The sequence below is a fragment of the Gopherus flavomarginatus genome, chromosome 11 (genome assembly GCF_025201925.1).
Source record: "Gopherus flavomarginatus isolate rGopFla2 chromosome 11, rGopFla2.mat.asm, whole genome shotgun sequence".
Taxonomy (NCBI): Eukaryota; Metazoa; Chordata; order Testudines; family Testudinidae; genus Gopherus; species Gopherus flavomarginatus.
This window is the reverse complement of record NC_066627.1, coordinates 32,279,733-32,294,331: the sequence shown is the minus strand read 5'-3', so window position 1 is coordinate 32,294,331 and position 14,599 is coordinate 32,279,733. Positions and strand designations below refer to the sequence as shown.

Sequence of the window (14,599 nt, the reverse complement as noted above, 5' to 3'; positions counted from 1 at the left end):
GGAGGTTGTCAGTGGCAGCCCAGGGCTATCCAGACGAGCTTGTGCCTGAATGGGTGTCTGCGTAGTTACCAGTGTGAGAAACTGCTCCCTGCGTGAGCCAGGTGGGCCAGCGTAGTACCCAGAACTGCCGTGTCTCTTCAGAGGAATTGTGGGTTTCATCTCAGAGGGTTTAGACGCTGATCCGACCCCACCTCCCAACTAGCCTGCACAGATCAGCCTGAGCAGCCCTGTGCACGGATGTAGGTTTCCTACTGGGCTGACTGGGCGAGAACATCATAGTGCTTGTGAGAGATGCCGCAAGTCCTGCCCCCAGAGAGAGCACAGGGACATCACAGGTAGCGGCAGAGCAGATAGGCCCAATATGCCATCCAAAACATCCCAAAATCCCTGAGTGAACTGGAGGCTCAGGTCTTAACTGGTTTCTACCACTTAGGTTCCATTTCTTGAGCATGCTCAGGCTCTCGGACCCCTTTCGGCTGAATTTCTTCTAGTCTGAAAGCAAATCCTTTCAGAAGCGTCACCAGTACTCTCACTGACAGGACGTGGGTCCAATCACATCATTTCCACAAAGGTCACTCCTTGGAGTAGTTATTAGTTGGAGTTCTGCCTTCAGAGAGTTATTCCTCTAACCTTCACCCCCAACAAGGGCAAAAGGAGTTTAAAAAAAAAAAATCCACTAAGTCACTCAGTTTGTACTTCTATAGCAGCTTTCAGAGGCTCCCAAAGCACCATACGCACATCTTCAATCCACTGGGGGGTGGGGAAAAGATATACTGAGAACATTTATGCTACCCTGAAATGCAGCCACTTCTGGGATGAACGCTGCAGCTATAACAATGCTCAACAATTTAAGGCTTAGTAGAGGCACAACACCGCTACATATTTGAAAATTCAGGGGAAACTCAGACTATAATTACTGAATTTGGGGTTTAACTAGGGCACCTTGAGCAACATCCTTACTCTTAAAGTGCTGTGGGATCATTTATCACGAGAAATGGCCAGGCCCATGATTTCACATTTCATCCAAATGACAAAACCTGTATAAAAAAATCTAGTGTAGACAAAACCATGAAGTGCCATTGATGTTAGCAATGTGGGTGAACTAGCATAGATCAGTCACTGGCGTATTTACTACAGTATCATCTAACTTGGCTCAGAACCAGTGGCTGCCTGTACCTTTCACCTGAGAACTCCCACCAGCAGAGCGGCACAGGTCAAAGATTTTAGAAAGAATAAGTGTAGCCAAGGACCAAATGAGAGCACACACTGCTTCTGAGCATCTAAGGGCTTGTCTACATCAGAAAGTTGCAGCGCTGGTGAGGGAGTTACAGCGCTGCAACTTAGGAGGTGTACACATCTGCAGGGCACCACCAGCGCTGCAACTCCCTGTTTGCAGCGCTGGCCGTACTCCCGTTTTGTCTCGGGTGTAGAGGATCCAGCGCTGGTGATCCAGCGCTGGTAATCAAGTATAGTCACTTACCAGCGCTTTTCTTGACCTCCGTGGAATAAGCAGGTATCCCAGCATACCTGAGGAAGCCTCTGGTAATCAAGCTGGTCTCCTTCCCCGGCTTGCTCTCGCGTTCCCCGAACCCCGAGCAAGCAGGTCTCCTTCCCTGCGGTTTGCTGGGTGGTTCCGGGAACGCGAGAGCAAACCGGGGAAGGAGACCAGCTTCGCCGCGGTTTGCTCTCGCGTTCCCCGAACAAGCAGGTCTCCTTCCCTGCGGTTTGCAGGGTGGTTCGCGGAACGCGAGAGCAAACCGGGGAAGGAGACCAGCTTCGCCGCGGTTTGCTCTCGCGTTCCCCGAACAAGCAGGTCTCCTTCCCTGCGGTTTGCAGGGTGGTTCGGGGAACGCGAGAGCAAACCGCGGTGAAGCTGGTCTCCTTTCCCGGTTTGCTCTCGCGTTCCCCGAACCCCCGAGCAAGCAGGTCTCCTTCCCTGCGGTTTGCAGGGTGGTTCGCGGAACGCGAGAGCAAACCGGGGAAGGAGACCAGCTTCGCCGCGGTTTGCTCTCGCGTTCCCCGAACAAGCAGGTCTCCTTCCCTGCGGTTTGCAGGGTGGTTCGCGGAACGCGAGAGCAAACCGCGGCGAAGCTGGTCTCCTTCCCCGGTTTGCTCTCGCCTTCCCCAAAACCCCTTGAAGCCGCCCAACAGCGCTGCAGTGTGGCCACATCTAACACCACTTGCAGCGCTGGTTGCTGTAAGTGTGGCCACTCTGCAGCGCTGGCCCTATACAGCTGTACTAATACAGCTGTAACAACCAGCGCTGCAAAATTTTAGATGTAGACATGGCCTAAGATTGCCTTTGAGATCCTCCATCAAAGACCTGACCCAGCCCCTGCTTAGCTTGAAAATTAACAGGATCCCAAGACAAGAGGGTATGGCAAAGGCTAAAGCTGTGGGGGCAGGGGAGAAGAGGAAGAGGGTGGTTTTGTTTTTTTAATATTCTGTTGCACTGGGGTGGATACGAACAATGGATTTTATTGCCAGGATCTATGCAGACCCAGCCAACCAAACATCTCCTCTCAGTCCCACTGGGGTATTTTGGCTGGCAGTTTCCGAGTACGTTGCTTAACATGCCGCAGACGCGCTACAGTACAGTTCGATATCCCTCTCTTCCCCCTGCTAATAAGTTTTGCCACTATTTTTAGTGAGGTTGATTAGAAGAACAAGCAGCATTTGACTGACAGCTCTCTAAGATAGAACGGTTTGTAATTTGTACTTGATTAATATTTGCTAGAAATAATTTGCACAGCAGGATGCATGGATTTCAAGTTACAGTCTCAACTCAGAATTGCAGTACATACAAATAAGATTCTCTTTCCACATCCATACTCCACTGCATTTGACAGGTCTATGGAGGCTGCATCCCTTGGCTCTGTCTGATTCTGTTAGAGCCACAGTGAAGTTCTGGAAAGGGAATCTTCCTACTTGCTCAGTACTGTATTTGAATTTCACTGTATTTAGCAAGATGGGTGACTAGTCTGAATCACATTAAAAAAACCCAACCTCATGGCCTGAGCTGATCAGCATGTCTGATCAGATGAGATGCTACCAGTGAATGAGGGGATATTAAAAAAATTCCACCAAGACACAGAAGAAAAGGCATCCATGGGAAAAGAGATGGATTACAGGTCTGGTCAGGAAGCTAGGCAAGGTAACAATTCAGGCACTGGACTAGGACTGTAAAGATTTGGAGTGAAGTCCTAGCCCCACTGAAGTCAGTTGGGCCAGGTCATCCTGGTTCTATTCCCATCTCTGCCACCGACCTGCGGAGTGCCCTCTGGCAAGTTACTTCCCCTCAGTTTCATACCCCCCTACCCTATGTCTCTTGGCTGGATTGTTAGCTCTTTGGGGCAGGGGCTGCCCCTCACCAAGTCCATACAGTGCCTCTAGGTACTCCTGTGGTACACAATATTACCAAGGGTGGGAGGATGGCAAAGGAAGGAAAGTAGTTACAGGAAGGAATATTGAAAACCCTAGACAAGCTGTACAACGCCTCCTGCCCCCAGCACTGCTGAAGCCTCTAGATGAGCATGTAAGCATGGCCTACCCTAGCTTCCCGGGGTCTCTCTCTGTTTGGTGTCAGCCACAGTGGGAAGTGTTTGGGAAGTTTGTCTAGTATAGACCAGGCTAATCGTGTTCTGGAAGCGGACACCTTTAGGGCTCTAACTCCTGGGTTGGGCTCACCCCAGGGCAGATGGTAACACCTTTTCAGAATTTCCCCTCTTGCTAACATTGCACTGTCCACTCTTTACAGGGCAAGTTGGAGGTGTAAAAACAATTTTTTGCACCATCCTGTCTGGGGATTTCGAGAAATTATGGACTCTTTTTTAAGCTCAGCAGAAGCCAATGTACAGAATATTGCTGCCTGCATCTATGGTGCCAAGTGACAAAAGCCCATCTCAAGATCTCAAAGCACTGGAAAGTCCTCCCCACTCTTTAAAAAAAAAAAAAAAAAAACAGAAGGGGAAACAGAGGCAGTGAAATGACTTGCCCAAGGTCACACGCTACATCAGTGGCAGATTTGGGTTCAGATCAGCACTCGAGGACCTTGAATTCCAGCCCAGCACCTCTCCACCAGACCATGCCACAGATGCAAGTTGGTCTATGTTGAACTTGAAAGACCTCCATTCTAATTAGGGATAGCTGACAGGCAGAGCAGTACTAACAAGTAACGCATGCACGTCCCTAGCACCTTCCACCCAAGGATCTTAAGCACTTCAAACTAATGGATTAGTCACCAACCACCAGGTTTAAGCACAATCCCCATTTCACACAGAAATCTACTGAGCCACAGATGGGGTAAGAGACTTGCCCAAGATCACAGTAAAGCAGTGATGCGGCCAAGATTAGAACAGGCAGTTGCCCAACTTGAGTCTTGTGCTCTAACCAGATAGACAACCATGCTGCCACCCTGCCTGCCATTAAGTCATCAGAGTCTACTCTGCCCATCTTTACTCTGCCAAATAGTGGCAGCTTGCAATCCCCTATTCGAGAGGCTTAAACGGCCAGCTCCCACAGACACTGTTGGAGGGGCAGGAGGGAAGCGAGATACCAAGTAGCGAAGGAGTTTGTGATCCATGAGATCTGCCCTTTCCTTGGAGCTTTGTAGCATTTTCCAGCAGCCACAAGGAACGTTTCCCAGATGTCCAGTTCCAGGTTTTCACAACAGCTCTTCCCTCCGCCCACCCCAAGCTGTGGCACTGATTAAGACCAAACAGAGGGGAGGGAGGTGGAGGGGGAAGCCATGGATAAGCTGAGACATGCAATTCCTGCCCTCAGGAGACAAAACAAGATAGATCTTAGCAAATGGCCTCCACCCCCCCCCCCAAAGCAATTAAAAACAAGGCACTCAGCTGCATAGTCCAGCTTGGTTCAGATCATGGTGCTTAGACAGCATTTCCTCTCGCCCTCCCACCCCCCCTTTATCCATGGAAAGCTGTGGGGTTGTTAATTGAATGAGCCACAGGGTGTGAAAAGAAAGCGTTGGCATAAGGAGAGTAAAAATTAACTGTTGGGGAATGCCTCCAGACCTGGCCAGCGCTGCTTTCACTCCTTCTGCTCGGCCAGCCCCTGGAGGCCCCGGAGCGGGCGGCGTTTCGGTTTGTGCTCTGCATCCCATCTGCAAGCCCATCGCCGCATTTGTTCTAGAGAGATTCCGCACACGTGGCACAGAACCTCCCGCCAAGGAGATGGGCGCACCAAGCTAGCGCCTGTATCGTGTGCTTCCCTCCGACAGAGTCAGGACTGGCCTGGGAAGGGGAAATGGTGGAAAGGGCGAGAAAAAGAGCCCTTTGAAGTGAAGACCTCACTATCAAATCCATGGCATTAGCTAGGTGTGTTGTGGTAGCACCTAGGAGGTCTCAGTCATGGGCCAGGACCTGCACGAACATGGACAAGGCAGTCTCCGCCCCAGAAAGCTTGCAATTCACTTCTAAGACAAGAGACCCCAGGTGGATGCAGACACAGGGGAACCTAGAAGTTCTGGTGTGCAGCATGCTGACAACGGTCACCAGTGGGGTCAGAGCCTCCTGCCCCAAAGCAGAGCCTCTGCCACCTGAACCAAGGGGAATCTCCACCAGCTGGTAACAGAATGGGGCCTATGGCACAGTCGAGAGGGCAGCAGTCTGCACTCACACACTACAGTATGTATTCATCACAGGGGCGAGAGGCTGGCTAGGTGCCTACGGGTCTCATCTGGTGCCTCCGACAGGACCTACGGGGAAGAGAGAATTTCCCTCACAAGTTGAGAACCACCCCATGGTGGGGCAACGAAAGGGAGAGTCTCCCAGCAGGTCATACTGAGCCAAGATCTCCTGCCCCAAATTCCCCCTGGAGCTGCTACCCTGGGAGTTGAAAAGGGGCAGGAAAATGACCCCAGTGACTTACGTCTCCCTCGGCAGAGCGACAGTTCGCCAGCTGCAGCCCAAGGAAATCCAGCTGCACTGAAGCCAGTCTGTCTCCTTGAGAAAGACTCGCCCGCCCACCGCTCCCAAGTAGAGAGGCTCCTTGTACCCAAATATCTCAAGGCCAGAGTACTATCAGTGTGGCTTTTACAGCTTTCCAGACTGGTGGAGGAGGGGAAGTGGTCTTCTTTCCAGAAGGGCTAAGGAGAGAGACACCCACACACCCACCATGTTACCAGACCAAGATCTGGAGATACCACATTCTTGTTTCTGTTACAGGAAAGCAGAGGCCTTGGCAAATAGCATCTACAAAGCAAAAGTCCCAAAGCAGTAGGAATGGTGGGGATCAGACCCATAAAGGAGGAGACCATGCTCCTCCCCTTGGGGTACTGTACCTTGAACAGTGTGCTAAGAGGCTAGAGGTGTGAATCCTAGCACTGGTATGCAGATCCTATGCAGAGCATGAAAATCTTCTCTCCTCCTTACTGGCAAGTGCAACCCGTTCCTTCAGCCTGTGCAGAACTGAAGCTTTCTGCTAACCAAAAGTCCATGTTTCTAGCCTCTATGGTTGGCAGGAACTCTTTATATATGGGAGCCAAGTGTGAACGGATGCAGTGTTGCCTTCCTGAGTCAGCAGATAAGCAGCTGCAGTGCCTCTGCTGCAGCCTGGGAAAGCTCTGAGCAGCAGCAGAGTGAAAACTTAGCAATGTCTTTCTGTTTTCATGGCTGCTGTTCAGAAGAATCCTGTAACAGGCAAAGGGTCAGTTCCACTTGGAAATAAACACCCAGCAGTAGCTGAAGCAGGCACTGGAGAGGATCTCTAAAATGCCACCGCATTAGCAAAGACACTGTCTATTACAGCACCCAGGAGGCGGCGGCGGGGGCAAATAGAGATGGGGAAACCCTTTGCCCTCCCCAGTGCCAAGGAGATCAGAGAATGAGACCATCCTCAACCTTTCCAGTTGTTGGGAGACAGCTGGAGGGGAGGAAGCTTTTGAGTCAGCACACATCTGCTAGCCCCAAAGAGGTTGAAGACCCCAGTCAGGTCCAGGGCCAGCACCCTGGTAAGAACCGCAGCATCTCCCTGTTTTCTGTAGCTTTTTTGTGAGGAGATGGAGCAAAAAATGGAGACTTCTCACAAGGGCAGTGATTGCCCCTGGATAGAGCTGGCTGGGAATTTGACAGACCCCTCTTCACTGAAGGGCGTCAATACCTCGACACTGAAACTGACCCTGTTTCACAAACAAATAATCAGGTCAGTTGGAAAAACTTTTTGGAAAGAGCTTCGAGATTGGAAAACGTCAGAATGCGAGACTTTGACAAACAGCTTGGTTTTCAAGTCAATGACTTTTTGTTTTGAAACTTCAGTAAATTAGACAAAAAAAATCAAAACTGAGATGTTTTTATTGATCCAAATTAAAAGCTTATTTTTGGATTTTCAGAGTGAGGTTGAGTTTTTGTACCAAATTTGGATGGTTTCAGATATCTCAAGATGTTCACAGGGTAGGAAAATAGTTTCCAGCCCAGCTCTACCCCAGTATGGTAGGCTCTGGCTAATAGGAGCAGCTTCAGCTCTTTGGTTAACTGATGTCTGGGAAGTTTTGAGCTCTGATCAGATGGCTGTAATACTGAAGTCACGTGCTGTAATATGAAAATTAGAGCAGTTGCATCCTCCTATCTCCCCATCCCTGGGATGGGAGGTGGGGAAAGAGAACGGTGTGCATAGCTCCTAGCTAGGCGCTGTTCAGAGCCTAATTCTGAAGGCAAATACAGTCAGTCAAACTGAGACAGGCTTTCCCCTTCAATGATTTGCAAGACCAGAGGTTAATAAATTCACCTGCTTCAGACCAGACTAAGAAGTGGATCTTTTGCTGGCAAGGGGGACAGAAGAGACTATGGCTATGTCACACTACAAGTGCTATGTAGACATCTCCTACATTGCAGAAGGGGGTTTTACTGTCCCTGTAAGTAATCCATCTCCCTCAGTGGCGGTGGCTAAATGAATGGAAGAATTCTTCCATTCATCTAGCCACATCTATGCTGGGGGTCCAGGGCAGCATAGCTCTGGCTCTCTGGGGTGTGAATTCCCCGCTCCCCTATCCTGGAATGACATAACTAGGTTGATCTAAAATTTTAAGTGTAGTCCAGGTCTCCATGCAAGAATGATTGATGTGTAAGACTTGTACTTTCAGAGAGTCTGAGGCAATAGAAATTTTGGGGGGCGGGGGAGGGAGAAGGGGAAGAGAGAAAGAAAATGGTATTTCTAGCCCACACTCTCAGAGTGCTAGAACTATATTATAATTGGAGATATACGTATCTCCTAGAACTGGAAGGGACCTTGAAAGGGCTTTGAGTCCAGCCCTCTGCCTTCACTAGCAGGACCAAGTACTGATTTTTGCCCTAGATTCCTAAGTGGCCCCCTCAAGGATTGAACTCACTATCCTGGGTTTAGCAGGCCAATGCTCAAACCACTCGGCTCTCAATGCTACATTAAATGTCACATGGCTGATCTTGTCTATTCCATCCCTAAATCTTGAACTTTTGCCTGTTTGGGTCTCAGTCCTCACAGAAGAGGCCAGAAGAGACAATTGCACGGAGCAACTCTACCCTGTCAAAGTGGAGCGGGTGTAATTAAAGGGCAGGATTTCTGATTATAGGTGGGCATGGTGCCAATCTCCCCAGTGTAACTCTTGCAACATCCAAGGCAGTGGCTCCAAGGGAACAGATGTTTTTATGTCTTCTGGTCTTGCAGGCCATTTGTTAGGGGGAAGTGATGCAACTGGAAACTCGCTGTCCTGCTTCAGGATGCTGTTGGGATTAACAGATTTCAACGTCAGTCCCTAACATTTCAGGGTCTCTCACCTGCCACATAAAGACATCCAAGTGCTTGCAGTCAAAGATGTTGGATGGTTCTCAACCAAATGCTCAGATCTATGTTGCTGCCAAGACCTTTGGGCAAGTTTAGATCCACACTTTGCAACCCATGACCAGGGGAAGGGCCACACTGGCCCCATCACAGGAAGAGACAAGACAGCATGATAGGTCAAAAGGTTCTCATGCCAGAGTCATCTGTAGAGTGGGTTGTTCCCAACCTCTCTCGCATCATCACAATGGCTAGCTCAGTCCAACAGGAAGGATGGGCCAGTAGTTAATTTGCTGCCTGGGTCTTGGGAGACCTGGTTCAATTACCTGCTCCAATTACCTGCTCCACCACAGACTTCCTATGTGGCCTTGGACAAGTCATTTAGTCTCAGTGCCTCAGTTTCCCAACATGAGGGGGGAAGAGACTAGCATTACCCTGCCTCCCAGGGGTATTGTGGGGTAACTACATTACAGATTGTGAGGTGCTTGAGTACTATGGTGATAGAGGCCACGCAAGTACCATAGATACAAGATCACATTGCCTCACTTGCCACAGAGGCCTGATGAGATTCCACTCTGACCTTGTGAGCTGATCGGTAGGGATGCAAATCTGTGCCAAGAAACATTACAAACCAGGCCATGACGGTTCACAGCATGGCCAGCCCCAGGCATTCAAAAATTCATGAGTCAGGCCCCAAAATACCACAGGATGTTTAGAGAGGAAAAAGTGCTTCTTTCTCTTTGCACATTACAGGCTCAGACCTGAAGGCACTCAGGGCACACATCAGCTTTTCTCCACAACCATAACGGGCTAGAAACTTTATTTTTCAAATGCAAAGTGATTTGGGGAGACTGCTGACTCCAGGAGCTAGGGTTTTAAGAACACGTCAAACATCACAAGGCTCACAAAGCCGCAAGGGTGGGCAACAGTGAGTTTAAACAGCCAGCTCCCTTATGAACCCCACCATTCCCTGTACTGCTGCCTGGAATGAGAGCTCTGCTTTCAGTAATGCTCAGCAGTTACCCAACAAATATGCGAGTGAAGGAACCCCATTCATTACTTATTCACGGCAATGTAGCTTTCCTCCCCCATCCCTCTTAATCCAGCTAAAATTTCTCCAAGATAAAACAAATAGACGGGATGAGGGAATATGGGAAATTATGTTCCTGGAACTGTCTCACCTCCCACAAGACCCAAACTAGTCTATTAAAGAGCCAGCCCCACCCACCAATCCTGTCAGCTCCTGTTAAATTTAAAACCGTCTTAATTAAAGCTACACAGCCAAACCTAGCCGGGGCCAATGGGTCACAGAAAGGAAAGGGATAATTAAATTAACAAGCAAATTCACTCCATCCCCTCCCCCATGGAGGGAGAAAGAGGGAAGGAACTCAGAAAATGAGAAGGAATTAAATGCCTTAAACAAATAAGACTGAAGATTGAATCAAGAGTTTTGGATGCTTTATCTGACTAAGCAAACCGTGAGCACAACACACACAAATCTGCATATTCAGGCAGCAACAGATTGGAATCTTCGTCTATTGCATGAGCATGTGTCATCTTCCTAGGTTTTGGACCAATCCAAATTATTTTGGCTTGTCGAGTAAGTTATGAAACTACTTGCCTAGGCGGGCAGGGTTCCATGTAAATTATCTGTAAACACCCAGCACTGACTGCAGTTGGCAGAGGCCCAAGTGAAAACAAGAGGCAGGGAAACATGCACTATCCTAGTCTGGAGGAGGGTTCCTTTCCCAGCAGGAATTTGTGGAATGAGAGTCCCACAGCATGGGCCAGGTGCCTAAGACTCAGAGGGAGAGGAAAGGGTTTTGAGTGGCTCATAAGAGTTTTATTGTACACAATCTTGCCAAGCCCATACAAGCAAAGATTATTAGCTCAGACCCTAAAGATCATGATATTTAAAAAACCTGGGGGTTGCTTCCTGCTTTTTGAGACCTTAGGGGTTAGAATCCAAGTAGGGACCACAAGGGGCGCCTAGTTTAACTCCCTGCCAAGTTGCAGGATTTATTGTGTCTAAACCATTCAAGACAGATGGCTCTTCAGCTTCCTTTTGAAAACCTCCAATGAAGGCACTTCCATGACTTCCCTAGGCAGTTTGTTCCAGGGTTATATTCTGAGCTTTACTCCACAACCATGCAGGCTAGACGTTTTAGGGGATTGGGGGGTGGCGGGTGGAAGAGGCAGGAATATGAGATTCTCATATCCCATGACTCCAGGAGCTGGGTGTGTGTTTGTTTTTTTTAAGAGCTCTGGGTGGTTGGGGCTTGTACAAAAAGGACTGTGCATACCTGGGAAGCAAGGAAAAAGGAGACAGCCAGAGCCCCGCCATCCCATTCCCTCACCCTCCCTCCCCACCCCCCAAAAAAACACCCTGTTGGGGAAGAGATGTCTTCAGCCTCTCTCTCGAGGTAGGGGGCAGTGTCACTCCCTGTCACAGTGGCAGGGCAGCTGACGCAGGCCCAGGATACAGCAACAGCTGTCTGTCAGTGCCTCTGTCTCTCTCCCCCGTTCCCAGGACTGGGAGCTAGGGATCTGGCAGCTGTTGATACAGGGGAGGAACCAATCATGTCTCTTTCTGAGCCACAATGTCTGCTTGCAAAAATCCCAGATGTTGCCTCTTATTTGAAAGATCCACCCAGCCAGAGGATCAAAAAAGAGGCAATGTCCAGGAAAACCTGCATGTTCAGTAACCCCACCTGAGCCCTTTGCCTCTGAAAAAAAAAATCAAGCCCCTTTAAAAGGAACCTGAAGTTGGACCCCCAAAGTCATTTTTTAAAATGTAGGACGTGGTTTATAAACCCCACAAGTGCCAAGGAGTGTCACTTAACCAGGGAAGCTGCTGTATTGTGCACAGCTGTTTGGAGAGATACTGTGGGAGAGCTCACAATCACTACACTCGGGGCAGAACGCTAGGTGAGAGAACTTGTCAGGATCGGAGAACACCATGCACGCATCCTGGCATGCCAGTGCCATTCCCCTATGTTAAACACAGCGATACATGCCATCTTGATGTTTGTGACATAATCTTAAGTGATGTGTGGCTGATTCCCACCTCAGACACCTGACTCACCAGCTTTTTAAACAGGCATTGCCAGGACTTGCTGATTCCTCCTTATACTTCATGCTGCAATCAGCAACAGAGGGGAAAAAAAGATAGTTTTTTTTTTAAATGGGTAAATACAACTGATCCCAAAACTCTGTGGCAGCAGGGAACCAGCCCCTACCCCCAGATTATTACCAGTAGAGGAGAAAGCCAGACAGTAATACTACCCTAGCTCTGTCAATACACCTGCAACGGGCCCATCCCTAGGCTGAGCTAGCCAGTCTCACTACACTGGAGATCCAGTTACATTAGGAAAATTATGTCCTGCTGCTGACAATGGTTGTCAACCGCAGACACCCTGCCTACCCATCTCCTCAGGCGGGTGCTGAAAGCAGCCTCTAAATTGCTATTGTAGACATAACCAATCCATTCTCAGAGAGCATTCACCACCATAACAAAGTCCGTTAAAGAGGACACAAAGATCTAGCCCATCCATGCTAGCCCCCAAACCATTTTCTACCTCATTTGAGGGGGGAAGACCACAAGGAGAGCCTTTGCTAATGAACAGCCAACACCAGACTACTTTTCTAGTACAGAGAGGGCATGAAGCCACTGGGGTTGGCTTGTGGCAGATAACCACTTTTCACAAAGGAAGCCTTCCATTTCATGTTGGTCTTACTCTGGGATATGAATTCAGGTCTGTAGATGCAGGAGACTAGTGTATTAGCCTTGTTTATCCATTCCCATCCGAGGAGAGAGAGTGATATTCTGCAGTCCTGTATAGTCATCACACAGACCACGGTTCTTCCCTCCTTAGTCAGTTGCCACTCACACCCTTTAGAAGCAGCCTTTTTGCCATGCTGAAGTGCATACAGGCAGATTAGAGACCACAGGAGATTCCATGACAGCTAGAAAACAAGCCTTACTGGAATTGCTTATAACATATGCAAGTACATCCAACCCTCACCTAGAGCAGCAACTGAGTCCCTCCCCCTCCTCATAAGAGACACCATGCTGGTCAAACCAATGGTCCTTCCAGCTCAGTATCCTGCCTTCTGACAGAGGCTGGTGCCAGATGTTTCAGAGGGAATGAACAGAACAGGCAATTGAGTGATCCATCCCATCATCCAGTCCCAGTTTTGGCAGTCAGAGGCTAGGGACGCTCAGAGTGTGGAGTTGCATCCCTGAGCATCTTGGCTAATAGCCATTGATTGACCTATCCTCTGTGAACTTATTTAATTCTCTTTTGAATCCTTTGGCCTTCATAACGTCCCATGTCAATGAGTTCCACAGGTTGACTGTGTGGTGCACAGAGAAATCCTTCCTTATGTTTCTTTTAAATCTGCTGCCTATTAATTTCATCAGGTGACCTCTGGTTCTTGTGTTATGTGAAGGGGTAAATAACACTTGCCTATTAATTTCTCTGCACCATTCATGGTTTTATAGACCTCTATCATATTCCCCCCTCCCCTTAGTCATCACTTTTCCCAGCTGAACAGTCTCAGTCTTTTTAATCTCCTCATAGGGAAGCTGTTCCATACCACTAAGTCATTTGCTGCCCTTCTCTGTACCTTTAATAATTCCAATATATCTTTCCGAGATGGGGCAACCAGAAACGCATGCAGTATTCATGAATTGGGTGTACCATGGATTTACACAGTGGCATTATGATATTTTCTTATTAGCCGTCCCTTTCCCAAGGATTCCTAACATCATTAGCTTGTTTGACTGCCACTGCACACCAAGTGGATACTTTCAGAGAACTATCCACAATGACTTCAAGATCTCTTTTATTGAGCAGTAATAGTTAAATTAGACACCCTCAGTTTGTACGTATATTTGGAATTATGTTTTCCCAATGTGCATTACTTTGCACTTATCAACATTGATTTCATCTGCCATTTTTTTTGCCCAGTTTCCCAGTTTACTGAGATCCCTTTGTAACTTTTTACAGTCAGCTTTGGACTTGGCTATCTTGAATAACTTTGCCACCTCACTGTTCATATATGATCTGGAAAAGGGGAAGAATATGGTGAACAGTACTGGTCCCAGTACAGATCCTTTGGAGACTCTGCTATTTACCTCTCCCCACAGTGAAAACTGAGCATTTATTCCTGCCCTTTGTTTCTGGTCTTTAACGGGATAGTGATCTGTGAGAGGACTTCCCCTCTTATTCCATGACTGCTTAGTTTGCCTAAGAGCCTTTGGTGAGAGACCTTGAAAAAAGGCTTTCTGAAAGTTCAAGTATGCCATATCCACTGGATCATCCTTGTTCACATGCCTGATGATTCCCTCAGAGAATTCTAATAGATTGGTGAGGCATGATTTTCCTTTACAAACCCCATGTTGACTCTTCCAATACATCATGTTCATCTATGTATCTGACTGAAACTACAGTGAAAAACAGATTTATCAGTTTGCGTAGCACTGAAGTTAGGCCTATCAGCTTGTAACTGGCAGGATCACCTCTGGAGCCTTTAAAAAACAACAACAAAAAAAACCCGCCCCGCCTCCCCAGTATTACATAGGTATCATCTGGTTCAGAATCTGATTTAAGTGATCAGTTACAGTAGTTTTGCAATTTCATATGTGAGTTCCTTCAGAACTCTTGGGTGAATCCCACCGGGTCCTGGTGACTTATTACTATTGAATTTCTCTCCTTTCAACAGAGTTCAGAGAGACCGATGGATGGAACGCTGGAGCTAAAGAGCAATGAAATAGTGGAAGCTAGGCCCTTGTGCCACTCGATGGCCCCTTGTGCACTTAACAAGG

At 48.3% G+C, this 14,599-nt stretch overlaps 1 protein-coding gene across 4 annotated transcripts in view; it reads right to left on the bottom strand.

Annotated features, from left to right (window-relative positions):
• The window catches only part of SRC (SRC proto-oncogene, non-receptor tyrosine kinase), a 71,098-nt gene that overhangs the window by 35,280 nt on the left and 21,219 nt on the right, over window positions 1-14,599 (bottom strand). The window lies entirely within an intron of this gene.